Source organism: Falco punctatus (assembly GCF_963210335.1).
Source record: "Falco punctatus genome assembly, chromosome: 3".
In the NCBI taxonomy this organism is placed as follows: domain Eukaryota; kingdom Metazoa; phylum Chordata; class Aves; order Falconiformes; family Falconidae; genus Falco; species Falco punctatus.
This window is the reverse complement of record NC_137582.1, coordinates 3,886,070-3,906,604: the sequence shown is the minus strand read 5'-3', so window position 1 is coordinate 3,906,604 and position 20,535 is coordinate 3,886,070. Positions and strand designations below refer to the sequence as shown.

Sequence of the window (20,535 nt, the reverse complement as noted above, 5' to 3'; positions counted from 1 at the left end):
TCAAAGTTGCACTTAGATGCCTAGCAATAGATTTTTGTCTGTTAAGTATATAAATGAAAATTCTGTATCCTTGAAGGGGATTGTTTTAAGTTGTGTTTTGGAGAGCAGTGTAATCTAGCAATTAAAAATTTAGAGTTTCAAATGCATCTTAGGTGTCTAAAGATACCTGTGGATGTCTAGTGGTATTTCTGAAAAGGCAGGTAACTTGTTCTTGGGCAATACCCACTTTTCCAGAAGAGGGATTTCTCACCTCTTTTTAAGAAGACTGCATCAGAGATACGCACCCAGATCCCCCTGCTGACCTGTGGAGAGAAAGTGTGTGACTCATTTCAGTGTAAAGTGGATGTAGAAAAATGGATCAGAGGAATCTCTTCCTAAAGGCACCTCCTTTTTTTCTTTTTGCTAGAAGCAGCCCATATGTAGAGACAGACAATGTATATACCTAAAATAGGTGAGATGAATTTCCGTTTGAGGATGAGATGCATTCCCACATTGAGACACCTACATTTAGTTGTTAATGCACACACCATACGCAGAGATCCAAGTGTTTAAGCTTCCATTACAGCCAAAAGAGTTGCAGTCACTAGAGGCTGAATTAGTTGAGCTGAGTGTCTGTTTCAGGCTAAGTTCAATGGCTTCCTAGGCTTTATTTGTTTCTAGACTTTATATGAAAGATTCAGTTGCCTAACCATAAGTGTGTGATGCCATTTGAGAGGCTTTAGGATGCCTCATCTGGCATTTAGCTGCCGCTTCAAAAGGCAGCAGGACTCCCCTACATCGTGGGTAAACTACCAGTTATGAATAGATGTCTTATTTTATACCTTAGGGGGTATAAAATGGCACTAGATATCTGTGTTTAGGCATTGGAATTTCTCCATGGGTGTCTAAATGCTATTGAAAATAGAGCTTTAATAATTGTGTATCTAGTGTCATGGGTGAAAATAGTAGCAGTTTGATATTCTGACTACACATTTGAGTCTGCAAGATGTCAAAAATTGCCCTTTTCCCAAAATATCTTACATAGATATAAACATTTGCAGGGGTCAAAATGAGAGGCAAAAAAGCCATTGTTTCTAAGAAGGCAATAAAAAGACCTTGGAGGCTCTGTTCATTGCATCTTGTTGATTTTCAGATCAAATCTGAAATGTTTGCTTGCACAACAAGCTAGTGACTAAAATTCAGAGTGAGATGCAAACATAAAGCTCGTTTCAGTCCTGCAGACCCATCATCACTGCTATTGTAAGATCTGGAAATAAAATTATGATTCTGACAAAAGCCATACAGAATTTTTAGATCAGCTAGACCCTCTACAACAGAAGTAAAATGGGATCATAAGACATCCAAGAAATTTGCTGGGTTTTGTTCATATTTTGTTAAGCTGCATGTAACACTGAGTGCACTGTAAGTTCTCCCGATGTCCTACATATTGACTGTATTTCTAATACAAAAACAAAAAAACCAATGGGGGTTAAACATTTGACTGTGGGACACCAGGAATGATTAATCTGTTACCAAGAATTAGGCTGTGAAATACCCACAGGAACAGAACAGACATTTGTGCTAAATATGCCTGCTCTGAACAGGGATGTTCACATGACAGGGACATTTATTTAGATACTGATGTGCCTATTTTTGTGTATAGCTTCACGGTTAACTACATTCTCTTGACTTCAATTTCACATGCACCTCACTTTCTTGTCTGGAGACTGTGGAAAAGCCCTCTGCTTTTTTTAATATAGATGCTTGATCTGTTCCTGACGGTCATGTCACATCTTGTTCTAGAAGCTGTTAGTGCTTCTCCTAAGCTGAGTCTTCATTCTTAAGAGATCTTGAATGTTTCCTGTGAGGTATGTAAATATGAGAAACTCAAAAATTTAGCAGGGTCAGGATTTGGAGGCTATTCCTCTATAAAGAATTCAGTTACTTAGGAAATACTATCAATAATTTTTGAGATGACACTTTATTTCAAACTAGTAAGGAGCAATTGATCTGATAAATTTCAATGTGTCAGTGGAAATATGAGTAGTATTGTCTTTCAAGTTGACATAAAAATAAAATATTGGGCTGCTTCTCATCCTTGTTTGCTGAAGAGTAAGTGTTTAATCCAAAATGCTGTCCCAGTTTCTGCTTGGGTGATGAAATTTCCTCTGCTCATAGATAACCTCTCTGCTTCTGACTAGGTGGTTTATTCTTACTGAATTCCTGGCCTGGAGTACCTGAAGTTGGTTTGGTTTGGTTTTTAGCTCAGCATCTTGGTGTGTGATTGTGCAATTGCAGTGATGTACAAGGTATTTGTGGTGATAAATATTTTCATCAAGTTCCTGGAACTGCACTGTTTTAGTGAAATGGGAGCAAAATTTTGCAAGTGACACCTTTGCTGGCTGCAGATGGGTCACAGGGAGCACACGGTGTTGGATGCATTGCTTTATTTTGCTAAGATTATCCCACAAAATATGAAAAGGTCTAACAGGAAACATTTTAATTTCATTTTTTTCAGGCAGTGTTATGCCTTTCCATCTGTATTTTTTCTGAAACTTTATGAAAAGATACAGCTGGATCAAAGGATACCAAGTATCTTCACAGAGTGTATTTTTATTGGATGCATATCTAATATTCCAATGACACAAGAAAGAGTGGTAGAAAGCTTTCTGTCCATACTGAAATGACAAAGCAGGACTTTAGGGTGGGAAAGCCAAGTAGCTGGGAGAATTCCTTCATAATTTCTGAATTTGCAATATTTTCCCTTGGAAAGAGTTCCTATGTGATGGCTTCCTAGAATCTTTTTCCATGTTATGTCTATATGGGTATAAATATTTTTATATAAGTGTTGGAGTTTCTAAAAAATTACAGTGTTTGTCCTCTTCACAGTCTGATTCTGGCTACCAGAACTCTGCTGCTTTCATCTTCCAGGTCTGCTATTGGCATCTTCTGGCAGGATTGTCCTGTGCATAGTCTTGTGAAAGAGTAGTTAGGAGAGAGCTTAGACACTTACCTAGACCAAGAAAATACTAAAGTTGTCAACATTTTGTTTATAAGGCATTCAGTTATTGATGGAAGGAGGAAGTTTGTACATAACAGGCCTTTCCATTAGTTGTAAAGATGACCAATTCCCACAAAAGGCTCCCGTTTGGATCCAAAATTGAATTCCTTCCACTACTTCATTATTAACCCCACTGAAGACCATGGAGGAGGACACTGCTCATAAGATTTCAGGTCTCGGTCTGTGCTTACAATGGCAGAATAACAGCTATGGTCTCTGGGAGGAGCCAACCACGAGTGCAGTATAAACCCTGCTAGAAGGCAGCATGGCCTCAGAAGCCCCACTGAAAGGGGAAGGCCTCTCTGTTGCCCACGCCTCATCCCGTGATTCTCTCCTGGCGGCAGAGCTGTTAGCAACACCGTTCTGATTTTGGCAAGAAGCATCTCCTCTCTTGCTGCCATCTGCTTAGACCTCACAAATTAAGAGCTATGTCCAAACAGTGGTCTCTATAACTCCAGTGTATAGGTACCCTGCTTGCCTTAAACCAGCCTGTTTGGGCCCTGGTGCCAGTGTAAATTGTGGTAGTACGAAGTTCGTTACGGGCTGCAGAACAGCTGCAGAAAGATAGGGTTTTCCTGCTGTGCATACTGTGCTGCTCTGCCAGGCTGTTCCCTGCATCAGAAATGTGCAGTTTATTGCTGGTTTACATACATCTGCAGAATGCCATGGGCATCAGGCCTGCTCAGCCTTAAACACTGCTAGGAAAGTGGAACTTCAAGGGATGTGGTGGTGGCATGGCAGGATGGTGGTACTGGTGCCTCAGCAGCTGCCTTTCTAGGAAGCTCCTTGTCCATGTTGCCCAAATTTGCTTGGTTGGATGTATTTGGGCCCAAGCAAAGAGGATTTCAGGGAAATAGACCCAAGCTGGATATCTTTATCTTGTTAGCGTATCTCCTTCCTCTTCAGGAGCTGTTTGCTTTGCAATTCAAGTGTGGAAGAACAACACCAAAACTAACACTTAGATGCTTCGGAGAACCAGCAATTTGTGATGTGTAATAGGTTGCCACTGCCCCCAGCTCTCCAAAGGGAAATCCATCTCCCTGTCCAGCTGAACTTTTTAAGAGTTCACCATCCCTCCTTCAAGCCCTTACTCGTTTGACAAGGGTCATTACCTCCTTGAGATGACAGAGCAGCATGCTGCAGCATGACAGGTTTGTCAGGCAAAGCTTGAGGGAGAGTTATTCTGAGAAGAACCAAGGCCTCCAGGAAAAATTACAGCCCTTCTGTGAGGCAAATTTTCTAGCTGTGCAAAGCCATACTTCTGGTGAAGTTTACCAAGATGCTGGACTGATTTTGAGGAATAAATATTTTTCCTGTTGTTTTGATAGACTCTGCTAGCCTCATTTTATTCAGCAACTGTACCTCAGGCCCTGTTGTGTTGGCTCCATGTCTAGCAGTGGCTCACTTGGCCCTTTCTTTTTTTGTTACAGATCAAGCATGCCATGACAAATAAGTCAGCCTTTTCCTCTGTTTGTAAACCATTTAATTTAGCTCTTGCTCTACAGAAAAACCTGGTGCAGTTATTTATATCAACATGGCCCCAAGCACTTAAAAAAGTCAACATTCTGATTATGGCTCTGCATATTTTATTGCCTATATTTAAATCATGCTGCTCTAAACAGCACCTGTTCCTCTGTTACCACATTCCAGTTTAATAGTTACTGCCTGTCCAAAGAGCCATCATGACTGAAAATGGTCTACAGATTCTTTCCTTTCTACAGTCGTCAATGCCCTTGGAATACACATCTGTTTCAAAGTTTGCCTGCAATTTGTTAAATATTTTACAGCTGAGTTTGGCTATAAAAACCCTTTGTTTTCATTGGTTTTTTTTTTGTGAGCCTGAAAGTAAAACATCATGCTGTATTAATTTCAGTATTGCAAATATTCCCTCTTCAAGTAGTACCAAGACCCTAGTTCTGCTGATGCTGAATGTCTCTCTCTGTCAAGTTCTCTCACCAACATCCTTACCTTCTTCCCGCACTGTTCCAGCCTGTGAGTATTTTTGGTGATAATAATTGAGCCCACAACTGCTTGTCAAGCTTTCAGTGCTCTGAGCTCTTGTTTTGCTTATGTGTGAGAGTATGACATTGCTTGCTGTGCTGTTCTCTTTTGGCCCAGCACTGCAAACACACAATTCAACAGCTCCTTACAAGCATCAGTAGCTTCACTGATTCCACAATAAGCCTTAATGCAGCTGCTGACAATGTTTACTTTGTTAGCAATTTCAGAGAATTTTATTAAATAAAAAGGGCTGTGTTAAGAGAATTTAACTTGCTCAAAACTTGGTCAAGTGATCAAAACGTCAGGGAACCTGACTTGCTAAACGTGCATGTATTTTCTTGAACCAGCAGAGTCCTCTATTTTTTTTCCTGGGATCCATTATGTCCTTTATAATACATCTTCTGAAATCTGAAAAAGGGAAAAACCTCTTCTAAAAAGTCCAGATTAACTCCCACAACTTTTCTGTCCTGGACACCGCAAGAGGGAGAAGTGGTTTTGTAGGTCAGTGTCTGATCATAACAAGATGTGTGTGCTTTAAGTAGAGAATGGACTCTGGCCAACACCATCTCTGGCATTTCCTGTCTTCTAAGTGCTGAACACCTTTTGATCCAGTGACTCTCTGACTGTTGATTCCAGCTAGATGTCTACAACTCTATCATAAAAGGCAAAATGTTTTAGGGCAAAAAAGGGCAAAATGTTGTATCATTGTTTTGAAGATTTGCTTGGGTTTTTCCTTTATTCTTTTTAAACACAAGGCAATAGTACATGTAGACACATGTACTCTGCCTCTGTCGCCCTTTTCATGTGTGATTCTGCAGACACATTCAAAATCCTGTTTATATGTGCAGTTTTGCTATAAGTTATATTCATCTAAGTACACGTGGACTTGGCTTTTGTGTCTACACCTGAGCAAGGTACCTTCAGCTCCCTTGGTAGTCAGCACAGAAGTAGGTGTCAATGGTCACATGAATCTTGTTTAGTGTATCTTCTAGATGTCTATTGACTACAGTGTCACCTCATACATATGAAGACATTTCTAGTTATTGAGATGAATCTCATGGGCAAGGGTCTGTGCTTTAAATTTTTCACAAAAAATGATAATCGGTGTGATTAATGTAAACTGTGTGCTTAGAATGTCCTCGGAACACCTGAAGGAAACTATAACCTGTCCAAATTCACTCTGTAGTGAATTTGATGAGGCAAAATGCAATATAAGCATTTTAAATCTGACAAGGACAGCTGAGTTTACAGAGCAGTTAGACAGTGCCTTGGAATTTTTCATGACCAGAAATAGAAATGCAGTAAGACCAGTGTGAAAAAAACATATAATCCATTAGCCTTTCTGTTTTAGCTGTCACAGGTTAGTAGTGTCATAGTGGTGTTCAAGTCCCTTTGTTACCTAGTTGGATTCGCTGGTGATGTCCCTATTGACATGACAGTGTGTGCTCAAAAGCAGATAGCTCCCTTACTCGTGCATCAGGCAGCCACATATCTCTTACGAGAGGATGCATCTCATCCACCTTCTTACATCTCCTTTCCAGCCCTACAGCACCTGATGCTGGAATCTTTCCAAGGAAGATCTTGGTCAGCCTGTTGTCATGTCCAGATGTGGCCCATTCAGAAGACAGACAGAACTGATCTCTAGGTGTTGCTAACTATTTGAATGAGGTCAGGCATCCTGAGATACTCCCAAGGACTTAGTATAGACCTATGTCCATGCAGTTTGGAGATCAGTCAGGTATGAACTTGAGCAAAACGTAAAAATAACTAACTAAATAAATAAATATTGCAGGGCTTTTTCATGAGTACAGGAAAATAATACATGGTTCATGTCCTAAAGAGCTCTAACTTCCTTGTATGAAACCAACAAAAAAGCCTAGACTGAGAAGCCTAGACTAGCTCATTTTATTGGAGAGTACAGTCAAATGTGAGTACGATGGATAAACCTGTCCGAGTGTCCTAAACAGGCTTTAAATAACTTGCTGCTTTTTGATATATTTTGTGTTTCTAAGACTGGCAACAGGAATATGAGAAAAAAAGATTCAGCTGAAGAGTGGAAATAAGACACAAAAACTGCTGAAGATTGAAGATGATGATGTTCTTTGGAGATTGGAGGTTTAGCTCTCAGTTGTGCATAAAATTTTAAACCTCTTTTTTCTTTTGAAGGTCATAAAGAAGAAATACAAGTTGGGGAAGGAAGAGGGAAGGAAGGCGTGAAGAAGAGAGGATTATGTAGCAGTGGGAAGCTAGTCCAGGTGAAAGTTTGTATTATCTCCTTTTTCTTCTGTTTTGATCTCCTTCCTCTTCTGTCTGAATTTTCCCTGCTGTTTCATTTCATGCACAATACCAACAGCAAGTTATTATTAACTGGTGTAAGCAGGTAGTGGTCTGGGCTGAGCTGAACTCAGAACTTGTGTCCTGGCAGGCATGTGCTAACAGAGGACAAATTGAGCTTGCTCTTCATTCTTTTTTTCAAGTGATCTGACCTAAATTTGCACAGCTGTGTTCACATTTAATCCTGCCTAATAACTCAGAGGCTTTATATCTCGTAAGAACAGCCTACTGGCACCTGACATTTACCCTGGCCCTTGTTCAGATATGCCCTACAAATCCTCTGGCACAACCTGGGTTTTTTTTTTGTTTTTCCCTAGTAGATTTATTCCTCCATTTAAATACCCTTGAAATGACTAGTTGATGAAGGGTATAATCTAGGCTATCGCTTCTCAGCCTTCTTGGTTTTGGTTACTTGTGCAAATTCTCCAGTGTAGATTGGTCCCATGAACAGAATTGAGAGGAATTGAAGTTGTGGACTTGTTTTCCTATGTGACTTTCTTTGGATCCCTTAGGTACACTCTGATTTCACCCAGGACTATGTGGACCGTATATTTGAATCTTTTGATCTAGAGTGAAGGTTCTCAGCTGTGAGGTGCAAGTAGTTTTACTTATAACATTAACTTTGTTGCTGCAGGTTGAATGGGTATCTACCTCTAGTGAACTAGGCACCACTGGTATTTTGTAAATTCCAGTTGTGCTGGCAAAACGCAAAGCACAGTGGAGTTTGCGAGTGAAAAAAAATTGCATAAAATAAATCATCTTCTTTCTTGTTTGCTTCACTCTGAATACTCTTTGGGTTATGAGTAATTTTTTTAAAGGATCATTTATTATTTGTCTTCTGTGTCTCATAACATTTTGATGGTAGCAATCAACGAACCTTGGGAACAGTGATTCATGGTGTTGCACTCTTTATGAACATATGTCTAATGCATCTGAAAAACTTGTGGATATTGATTTTCCTGAGAATATTAAACAGCAAACTTTTTTATTTTTAATATTGAAAGATTAGTTTCAGGGCTTGTATCCAAACTGAGTTAGCTCTTTAGAATATAAAAAACAAATCAGTCTTTACATTTTAAACTAGGATAAATGCTTATGCAGTGGAAAAAAACCCACGTTTAATAGATATGATTGAATAGGACCATGTGCCTTGCATGTGTTTTCACCTGTATCACAAGTCTTTACTTTGGCTTGCATATTAAAGAAAAAAATGCAGAGGTTTACAACAGACTGGAAACCTAAAAACCTTAGTAAAATAGCTGCAAGGGATTATTGCTCTCTTGTGCTGTGATACTATCTCATACTATAAACTATACTGGATAAATTAGGTGGTTGTAAAGATTGGGTATCTTACAGAGTAATCCCTGATACCTCCATGACTAAACAGAGCATTAGAAGGTTTCTCTTGGCTAAGAATAACATGATTACTGAAGAAGACTTGAGACTGAAGTCTTAAATGGTAACACATATGAAAACAAACAGAAAAATCACAAACAAGCAGTGACCCTGAAAGTTGTGGATTTTGTAAGTGCATTTAGGAAATAAACTACCAAGCCTTCTGGATGAGTTCTAAATCACAGAATCATCAAATTGTTTAGGTTGGAAAAAAGCTATAAGATCATCACGTTCAACCATAGTTGTGTATCTGCATTGTCTGTTGTGCTGGTTTTCATTGCGATAGAGTTAATTTTCTTCATAGTAGCTGGTATTGGCTGTGTTTTGGATTTGTTCTGGAAACAGTGTTGATAATACAGAGATGTTTTCATTATTGCTGAGCAGCTTACACAGAGCCAAGGCCTTTTCTGCTTCTCACACCATTCTACCAGCAAGGAAGCTGGGGGTGCATAAGAAATAGGGAGGGAACACAGCCGGGACAGCTGACCCCAACTGATCCAAGGGATATTCCAGACCATATGACATCACGCTCAGCATATAAACTATGGGCACAGTTGGCTGGGGGCCGCTGCTTGGGGTCTGGCTGCGCATTGGTCAGTTGGTGGTGAGCATTTGTTTTTCATTTGCATCACTTGTCTTTCTTGGTTTTTTTGTTTTTTGTTTTTTTTTTTTTTTTTTTTTTTTTGTTATTTTCCTTAGATCTTCATCATCATCATCATCATTACAAATATATTTCAATTATTAAACGGGTCTTATCTCAACCCATGAGTTTTCTCACTTTACCCTTCTAAGTCTCTTCCCCTCATCTTGCTAGGCAGGAGTGAGTGAGCAGCTGTGTGTTGCCTAGTTGGCAGCTGGGGTTAAACCATGACAGTCTTTTTTGGTGCCCAACATAGGATTCAAAGGGTTTGAGATAATAACAGATTGATCACAGCATATTAGAAGGGATTTATTAGAAGGGTCATGATATTGATTCATCTGTTCTCAATATTAGTTTATCTGATCTGCACCATGCTCTTTTTCTTTGCTGTACCTGTTAAAGATTGTTGTTGGTTTTTCCAGTTTGCTGTGCTCTGTAGTGATTAGTGATATTTTGCTTGGGAGATTTGTTACTAAAATACTGACCTTGAGCTTAATCTGGTATTTGGGCTCTGTCCTGAAGTTATTATTGTACTTCAGGTACCATCTCATGGAGACAATTAAAATTATACTTCTTCCTCTGAGAGATTTTTTGTTGAGGAAATGCAGAATAGCACCTTCACTGCCTTCTGTGCTATTTTTCTCCCTTGTAACAATAACTTTTCAGTGTTTTGAAAATCCTTGGGTAGTTAAAATAATTATATTGGTATTTCTTATAATATTGCTTCAGTTTTGTCTAAGCTTAATCAGCAGCTTAGGAGTATGACACAGGCTCTGCAAAAGTATGGTCATGGGTGGCATGGCACGTGGGAGAATATACGCAGGTATCTAGAGGACTTACCTCTGATGGTCTGGAACTTCACTCCAAAACAACTACAGGATCCTGATGAAGTGATAGAATGTTTGAAAAAATGCCATGACTGTTCCAAAAAGGCACAACTTACTGCACTGTGCTGGGCCCTGGCCAGTATCTACCAAACACTGTTTGATATTATACAGCACCCTCAGGGACAAGAGAGGGAAAACAAACCAAGAGACACTGTCGCTAAACCAGGCACTGTATCAGTCACCGCTATAGCTAAAAAGAAACAATAGAAGCAGAAGTCAGGTTGTTTAGTAAGGGATGAAGCTTCTTCTAAGAAGGATCAGGAGAAAGAATCAGAAGATGCAGCCTATTTCTGCAGCAAAGCTGTCAGAAGAACAGGAGGAGGAAAAGACTGAATGCATAAATGAGACAGAACCACCTGATCCCTAGCCCTAAGTGAGCTGTGACATACATTCAAAGATACTAGCCCATAACCAGGTGAGCTAATCCTCAGCTGGTTACTCCAGTGTTGCGATATTGGGGCCCATGGCCAGGAATTAGAGGGTAAGGAAACTCGGTGGCTAGGAACCCTTGCTAAGGCTAAAGCCACTGACAAAAGAATTGGAAAAAAGGCAGGAAGCCTTAGTCTTTGGTGGTGACTCTTGTCAAGTGTGAAGGACAGGTATTCCTTTAAGGAAGAAGCTGCAAATTCCTGATGCAAATGGACCAACACTGAGGGAGGTAACCAGTATCAGAGGGAATTAGCCATGTTGGAGGTGATCTATAACAACCTGGCATCCAACGACCTGGATGATATCCAGTGCATATGGTCCATATGGTGAAATTTTGTATGAAATGCATCGGCGTCATACACCCACACCCTAGCAATAATGAGCTGGAAAAACACAGAGGCACCAACTATAGATGAAGTGGTCAGACAACTCCAAGAATACAAAGATAATATAATTTCATCCATGCCTGTGTCTGTGTTGTGGACAGACTGACCCAAACAATGGTTGAGCAAGCTGAGAAGGCTAGATCTTCCTCACACACTCCAGCCAAGGCCTCAACTGTTAGAAGAGTCAGCCTTTTTCTGTTCAAGGGAAAGGGTACCAGTGGTGCAACACCATGTGCAACCCTGTGGTTCTTACTGCGTGACCAAGGGGAGGACATGAGGAAGTGGGATGGTGAATCTACCTGGGAACTAGAAGCCTGGGTACAGGAACTGCAAGGAAAAACAACAACCAAAAAGCATCCACCCAGGAAAATTACTGCTCCAGTGTCTGTTGAGCAGAGTAAAAGGCCTGACTGTACCTTTGACTCTGACAAAAGGACATCTGTTTTGCAGTTAAAGAAACGCAATAATGAAGACTCTGGAGAGGAATAGAGAGGCCCAGCCTTGAGTCAGGTGGAGGAAAGGGACAACTGTGTTTACCGGACTGTGTGGATTCAATCCCCTGGCACATCAGCCTCATGGCAGTATAAAGCTTTAGTGGACATCCATGCACAGTGTACTCCAGTGCCAGCAGATTACAAAGGGGCAGAATCCATCTGTATTTCTGGAGTGACAGGAGGATCCTGAGAACTGTCTGTCTTGCAGGCTGAGGTAAGCCTATCTGGGAATGAGTGGCAAAAGCATCCTATTGTGACTGGTCCAGAGGCTGCATGCATCCTTGGCATATACTACCTGAGAAGAGGGTACTTAAAAGACCCAAAAGGGTACTGGTGGGCTTCAGGCATAACTGCCTTGAGTATGGAGAAGATTAAACAGCTGTCTAGCTTTTCTGGTCTCACAGATGATGTTTGTGGTGGGGTTGCTGCGGGTTAAAGAACAGCAGGTGTCAATTGCTACCATGACAGTGCACTGGTGATAATATTGCACCAGTCGAGATCCTCTGGTTCCTATCCATAAGTTGATATGTTGACTGGAGAGTCAAGGAGTGATCAGTAAGACTCATTCACCCTTTAACAGTCCCATATGGGCAGTTCAAAAATCTCATGGAGTGGAGTCTTACAGTGGACTATTAAGGCCTGAACGAAGTTACACCACCACTGGATGCTGCCATGCCAGACATGCTAGATCTCCAATATGAACCGGAGTTAAAGGCTGCCAAATGGTATGCAACAATTGATATCTCCAACTTGATGTTCTTGATCCATTTGGCAGCAGAATGCAGGCCACAGTTTGCTTTCACATGGAGAGGTCTCCCTTAAACCTAGATTTGACATCCCCAAGGGTGGAAAAACAGTCCTATCTTTTTTCATGGATTGATACAGACTGCACTGGAACAAGGTGAAGCTCCTGAACACCTGCAGTATATTGATGACATCACTGTGCAGCAGAGGAAGTATTTGAGAAGGGGAGAAGGATAATCCAGATTCTTTTGAAAGCTGCTTTTGCTATAAACCAAAGTGAGGTCAAAGAACCTGCACAGGGAATTCAGTTTTTAGGAGTAAAATAGCAAGATTTGTCATGTCCCAGTGCATGTGATCAATAAAATAACAGCCAAGTTTCCACCAACTAACAAAAAAGAAACACAGCTTTCTTAGGTGTTGTGGGTTTTTGGAGAATGTATGTTCCAACTTTCAGTCTAATCATAAGCTCTCTCTATTGAGCGACTTGGAAGAAGAACTACTTTCAACGGCACCCTGAGCAGCAGCAGCAAGCCTTTGAACAAATTACACAGGAGATCATGCAGTAGCACTTGGGCCAGTCCAGACAAAATGAGATGTGAAAACATGCCTTACATCTCAGCCTGGGATAACAGCCCCACCTGGAGCCTCTGGCAAAAAGGCAGATCCTCCAGACAAAAAGCACCTGGAAAGACTCGAAGTTAACTTCTAGGGTTTTGGGGCTGGGGACATAGGGGATCTGAAGGCCCTTTCACTCCTGATATGGAAGAAATATTAGCAGCATATGAAGGAATCTGAGCCATTTCAGAAGTGGTTGGTACTGAAGTAGAGCTCCTTTTGGCACCTGGATTGCCTGTACTCAGCTGGATATTGAAAGGGAGGTTCCACTCTATGCATCATGCAACTGATGTCACATGGTGTAGATAGGTTGCACTGATAACAAAATGGGCTCATATTGGAAACCCTGACTGCCTGGGAATCTGGAAGTGACCATGGACTAGCCAGAGGGCCAAAATTTTGGAGTGTCACTAGATAAGGCGACTTGTGCCAGAGACCCATCCATATAATAAATTACCAGAAAATGCAAATATGCCCTATTTACAGATGGATCCTGTCATACTGTGGGAAAATATCGAAGGTGGAAAGCTGCTTTGTGGAGTCCTACATGACAAGTCACAGAAAGTGCAGGACAAGGTGAATCAAGTCAGTCTGCAGAGGTGAAAGCCATCCAGCTGGCTTTAGATATTGCTGAATTAGAAGAGGCCAGTACTTTATACTGACTCGTGGATGGGGGTGGCAAATGCTCTGTGGGGGTGGCTGCAGCAATGGAAGCAGACCAACTGTCATCACAGAGATAAACCCACCTGGGCTGCTGAATTATGGCAAGATTTTGCTGCTTGAGTAGAGAACCTGGTTGTAAAAGTATGCCACATAGATGCTCACATACCCAGGAGTCATGCCACTGAAGAACATAAAAACAATGAGCAAGTGAACCAGGCTGCTAGAACTGAAGTGGCACAGGTGGGTCTGGACTGGGAACATAAGGGTGACCTATTTATAGCTTGATGGGGCCATGACACATCGGGACATTTAGGAACAGATGCAATGTATAAATGGGCTCGTGATTGAGGAGTGGAATTGGCTATTGATGCCATTGCACAGGTTATCCACGAACATCAAACATGAACCATAACCAAACAAGCGAAGTGGCTAAAGCCTTTTCGCTATAGAGGATGATGGCTGAAATATGAATAAGTGGGAGCTCTGGCAGATTGGTTATATCACACTGCACAGACCTGCCATGGCAAGCAGCGTGGGCTTACAATGATGGTAGTGACTACTGGATGGTTGAAAACATACTCTGTGATCCGTGCCACGGCCCAAGGTACCATCATCTTGGGCCTTGAAAAGCAAGTTTTATGGTGACACAGCACCCCTGAAAGAACCAGATCAGAAAATGGGACTCATTTCTGGAAAAAACTCATAAACATTTGGGCCAATGAGATCCCCTGTCGTGCACCAGCCTCAGGGAAAACTGAGCAGTACAATGGACTGTTAAACACTACACTGAGAGCAAACAGAGAGGGACATTCAAACAATCAGACATTGGGATACACATTTAGCAGAAGCCACTTGGCTAGTTAACACTAGAGGATCTGTTTGCTGGCATGGCCCCACTGAGTCAAAATCCCTGCACACTGTGGGAGGAGATAAGATCTCTGTAGTACATATAAGGAACTTGTTGGGAAAAACAGCCTGGGGTATTCCTTCCTCAGGAAAGGGTAAACCTATTCATGGGGCTGTTTTTGCTCAAGGACCTGGATTACTACAGCAGGACCCTCTTGTTGCTAGCCAGGCTAGGAGCAAGGGGAGGAGTTCATTGCAATGGTCCACCCTGTAACCTGGGCCAAGGGGACCAGGGGTGGAGACTGTAATGGAAATACTTTAAAACTGTTGTAACCCATGATTTGAGTTGCATGTTACAGGAATTACTGTAGCAGCAATCACCTGAACCAATGGAGAACAAAGCCTTACAAGAAACTGTGCAAGTGCAGCAGTGGCCCGACCTGAACTGGTTTTGGTGCCCAGTAACTCCATGTAACTCACCACCTTTCCCATCCTGAGTGACCACCATAACAGATGGAGCCCAAAATCATGGACTAAATGAACTCAGTGGACATTTTGTGGAGATTGTATGGACACTTCTCGGGGTGGTCCATAGACTAAGGGAATGATGTCTGTGTATTACATCAAAGGATGGGAAGGGTGATAGTGAGTAATGAGAATGTATTGGATAGTGTGGGACCTGGGTATGACAGAAAAGGTACAGAATAAGGAGTGGAGAACGTGCTGGTTTTGGCTAGGGTGGAGTTAATTTTCTTCATAGTATCTAGCATGGGGCTATCTTTTGGATTTGTGCTGGAAACAGTGCTGAAAACACAGAGATGTTTTCATTACTGCTGGGCAGCACTGACCCAGAGCCAAGGCCTTTTCTGCTTCTCACCCCACCCCACCAGCAAGTAGGCTGGGGGAGCACAGGAAGCTGAGAAGGGACACAGCCAGGAATGCTGGCCACAGCTGATCCAAAGGATATTCCAGACCATATGACATCATGCTCAGCATATAAAGTAGGGGGACAGTTGCCTGGGGGCTGGTGCTTGGGGACTGGCTGAGCATTGGCCAGTTGGTGGTGAGCATTGGGTTTTCATTTACATCACTTGTCTCTCTTGGGTTTTATTTCTCTTGCTTTTTTCTTTTTTTTTTTTTTTTTTTTTTTTTTTTTGTTATTTTCCTTTTCATTACACCATCATCTTTATTATTATTATATTTCAATTATTAAACTGTTCTTATCTCAACCCACAACTTTCCTCTCTTTTAGCCTTCCAATTCTCTTCTCATCCTGGTGGGTGGGAGTACGCACGTGGCTGTGTGGTGCTTAGTTGCTGACTGGGATTAAACCATGATTTCTGTGGAAATTTTATTGCATATATTCCTGGCTTTGAACTTCATTACATACTGTTGAATGAGGCCAAATATTAAGTGAGGTGATATCTGATTTCCACTGAGTGTAGATATTTTGATTTATCTACCTGTTGAAGTTCTTGTACTTGAAAGTGAGAAACTGGATACTAGGCAGATTTTCTGTTACAATCAAAGCTGTGGCAAAACTCAAGCCAGGTCTTGAGGGATCACATACTTCACTGGCTTTCCTAGCTTGTTGACTGTGTTACAATAAGATGAAAGGTCTAATTCAACAACTCAAAAGGACATAAACCCATGCCTGAATCACTTTGCTGAAGTAAAACCGTAATATTTGGTGGTTTCCCCAGGGCTGATAGACATGTCTCAGGAAAAAAGGAAGTTTTATAATAATTTGGTTAAAAAGTTTACATTACAAAGCCTCAGCAGTGCTGGGAAAACAAACAAAACTGTTTTAGGAAAAGAAGAGGTATTCTGAATAAAATCCAATGCTACCTTTATCCTTGAATACTCCAAAATATATATTACTTACAGAAGGTCCTGTATATAAATAAATATAAATATATAAATATAAAACAATGTAACTACTTATTTAATAGTTTATTTCTTTTTATCTTCAGTATTGTATTTAGATTGGCTCTTTTTAAAAGTATAAAAGATATATCTTGCCATGACCCAAAATCTTGGAAGAGAATTACTGGCTTGATTTATTTTAACAAAAAGAGGTGTCACCTTTTGAAATAATTGTCTTGTTGAAGACCTCACCTCTCCCATTTTACTGATGTGTTGGCAGAAAAAAAAAAAAAGACAGGTTCTGTGAACTGGAGAACAGTTAATGACAGTGTTGTAGTGAAAGGTCTTACTGACATTTGTGACTTCTTTGACTGAAGCAACTCCTCTATGTTCAGACAAGGCTATTGAGATGCAGTCACTACTCCAAGAACTGGGATCCAGTTCAGCTCCATGAAGGTGAACATTGGAGCAATTTTATTAATTTAAAAAAACAAAACAAAACAAAAACAAAAACAAACAACCCAAAAGAGATTTGGTCTAATAAGCATGTTGCTTCTCCTGATTCTCTAGACTCAGAGCACATTTGTGTGTATTTATCTTCCTCCTTCTATTGTGCTTCTCTTTTCCTTACTTAGAATTTTACAGTGGGTGAAGGCATTTGTGGAGAGGAGAATAAGGCTATCTCACTGTGACTTTATTCTAAACACTTAATCAAGGAATACTTAATAAATAAATAAACAAATAAAAATGCCCAGTTTGCAACAAATTCCAGCTTCAGAAGAAATTCACAATAAAACAGAAGATGCTTTAAAAGCAATAAGGAGAATGGTGCTATACTGGAGATAGTATGTGCTGTGTTTCCTGAGAGGCAGCTTTATCCTCCTAAATGAAATGTTTCTAGGTTTATGAGTCATTGCACTTCATCACATGGGTTTTTGTTCTTTTGTCCTTGGTGGTATTTTTCTTGCTTGTTTCCTTTTTTTTTTTTCTTCCTGGCTTCTGTGATGGAGATGGACAAGAATGGTGAAAGCACTAAAAAAATGTCTGGTTTATTTTTCATTCAGATGTAATTGCAAAAATGCTGGAAAGTTTACGGACTGTCAAAGTATGCAGTGTCCTGCCCTTATTTCCATCCTGCTCTGTCCCCATCTCACCTTCCTCTACTCCTTTTGGTTGGGTTGATGCTGATTGCTACCTCAGCAAGGAATTGTCAGACTCATTTTTAGCTTCAAGATGTTTAACAGTTATTTGTTTGTGGTACGTAACCAACTAGTAACCTGCTGTCAGAGGGCTCGGTCAGTTGACTGTATCTTTAAAATGTCATTAACACAAATACTGTGAGTCCAAAAAGATTGGAGAGAACAATGGAGGATAAAGATGAATAAAGCTAATGCAGATTGGACAGTATCATATGCTGAACAATCTCCAATCCAAAAGGTATTTCCACTGACAGCAACGGAGATGTGTGGAGCAAAATTAAGTCTTCCATTAGAAACGCAAGGGAGACAGTCTCAAATCTTTAAACATGTATTTTCATAGGGCTTTATTTGTATAAAGGATTCTGATTTTCAGTTAGTGTCTCCTTGATACAAGTAAAATGACAATTGAAATTGACTGTCTCTTGCTAGGACACCAACTCTAGTTGGAAGGACAAATTGTCAAAGTGGTGACCTGACTTGCAACGTCACTACATACAGGGTGACACAGCACAACCAGTGATAATCACAGCCCTTTATGAAGCAGTCCAGTGCTTTGAAGTGATGAGAATGATCATGGGGACTGCTTTTTCAGAAGCATATGACCAAAACACTTCCCATATTAGTTTAGTAACTTGAAATTTATATTTAATACTGTTGTCTTCAGTTCCCTTTTGAAAAATGCAGGAAGCTTGACTTAAAAACAGGCATTTAGAAAGAAAAAAACACTATGTACTAAAGCCTTCCCATGAATCACCTCTGTATTTTTTTAAAAAACTGCTTATCAGAGAAATTGGTGATACTTCAGTACTGGCAACATTCCTTATTGAGTTTACAATGCTGATGTAATGGCATCCTTTATTTCAGTATTATTTTTATCAACCATTCCTCTATTTATAACCCGAGGTTGTCCCACATAGCGGTCAGTAAGGGGTTCTCAGAGGTCCTTCACAAGCCCTGGATTTTGAAGGACTATGATCAGGTTCTTTTAAACAGGCACCTAGTATAACAATGAAAACTTAGTGCATCATTTTAAGCACCTGTGTTTTCTTGACCCAGGGGTGCCCACAGCTGTTTTGTCAAATTTCATAGCTTCTTTCATTGAAGCATGATCCTGTTGTGTCTGAGCAGGGTTTTTTTTGAACCTTGCTAAATGCCGTGATGATAAAGTGCACCAGAGGCCCCTCAGTACTTGTCAGGTATTCCCTGAAGTACCAAGCCCTGCTGCTGGGGGCTCAGACCCTGTAGCCATCTGACACAGATTTATCTGCTCTGATCCTCTGGTGTGCCGGTCGGGTGGATGGAAGTTCAACCTGGTGTAGTAGCTATTTACAATTCTTCTATATTTGTTTTGAAAAGGTATAAAGCATGCAAAATAAAATGTAAATATAGCGAAGACCTGTGTAGTATTTCCATGTATTTAATTTTTCATTTACCTTAGCTCACCTTAGCTTCATGTCCTGCTTTCTGTCTGCCAGTATTGGTGCTAGTCTGAACTGGCTGGCCATCCATTCACACCACTTTTTAAACTGGTGTCTTCAAAAGCATGGAGTTTCCTTTGATCCTGAGCTTTTGGTCTAAGGAAATATGCCTCAGAACAACATGCAGATTTATCCAGAGGCAATTCTTCCAATTAACACCCTCCTCAGGGCTAAATACCTTGTCAGAGTACTTTGTGGTGTTGTGTGGTTTCTCTTGGCTTTCTACACAGTCTGCTTTGCTCTGATACTGTACAGTCAGATAAGACTATCACAGATACGACAAGATGGATATGTGATATACATGCTTATAAACAGTATACAATTCCTTAGTCTGTGCAGAAAGGCAAAAGGAGAAAGGATTAGTCTCATTCCTGTTGAAATGGGGGGAGATAAAAAATAATACTAGTATTCTGCCAAGTAATAGCATTTGAGTTTACCTTAACTGCTCCAAAATTATGGCTTGACATGAGCTAATGTAGAGTTTCTTACGTTGGAGGCATATCAGATGGGCAGCTTAGCAATAGCTTCTTTCCTTTCTATACAGTCATCAACATATATTCCATATATTGTGTACATCTTACATCCCATTCTTGTCATTTCAAAGTCAGCATCTGCAATGTTAGGTTTTGAGGAGGGAGAATGAAACATCAGCAACCTTTTAACTCTGGAATAAGCTGTTATTGAAAAATGGTAGTGCTTGAGAGGATAGCCAGAGCACCAAGACTTATCAGAAAGCTACAGCCTAACGCTTATCTGTGGGCTTAATGTATCAAACCCCTCTTCATTCCTGCTTCATTGGAGGAAATGGTCAAACCTTTAAGTGCCATGGAAACTACTGGTTAGCACATACGGAGAAATTCTTCACTTTGCCATCTGAGCTAGTGTCCTTTTAAAGCCCCGTATGTCTCAGGGGAATTATTAATAGCCCTGACATTGGTCCTCAGACATTGTACTTGGCTGCTGTCAAGTTACCAAAATGATGCTTGTGAATTTGTTAATGAAACAAATCTGATCTCTATCTTCTCAATGGTGGTATAGACAATTTCCAAAAAGCTTGCAGATTACCAGAAGTAGACTTGCAGGGAGAAAAGGAGGAAGGGTAAATAGAAAATTCAAAATCTGTCCAAAAGCTGTACAAGTCCCTGGCCTCTGCTACAATTAGAGAAATAAAGGTTTACACTTGTGTGTTAAATAGGGCTGGTTTTGGAAACTTACTTTTTCAAAGCTTGCTTGAATAAGGTATGACTTCCTGAGGTCCCTTCCAACCTGAATTATTCTGTGATTCAATGAAAGCATGAGATATTATCTTTAAATGGCTCTAATGTTTCAAAATCTTGATCTGGCTGTTGTGGCCTATTAGGTACTTTGATTGTCAGCATTTTCCTCAGAAGAATCTGTTCCATTCATTAATCTTTAAATTATTCATATTCCCTCAGAAGCTTCCCTTCCGGGACTTTAGTGAAGTCATAGGCGGGGTCAAAAGCAAGAGAATTCTGAATTCTGCTCTCATCTGTCTAG

At 40.6% G+C, this 20,535-nt stretch overlaps 1 protein-coding gene across 3 annotated transcripts in view; it reads left to right on the top strand.

Annotated features, from left to right (window-relative positions):
• FAM135B (family with sequence similarity 135 member B) overlaps positions 1-20,535 on the top strand; it is a 220,797-nt gene that overhangs the window by 50,770 nt on the left and 149,492 nt on the right. For 2 of the 3 annotated variants that reach the window (XM_080381174.1, XM_080381173.1), the window contains one exon: positions 7,208-7,296. The gene's annotated coding sequence lies outside the window, so the exon portion shown is untranslated. Of the gene's footprint in view, positions 1-7,207; positions 7,303-20,535 lie in introns of all 3 variants that reach the window. The other variant, XM_080381172.1, reaches the window with a different exon arrangement.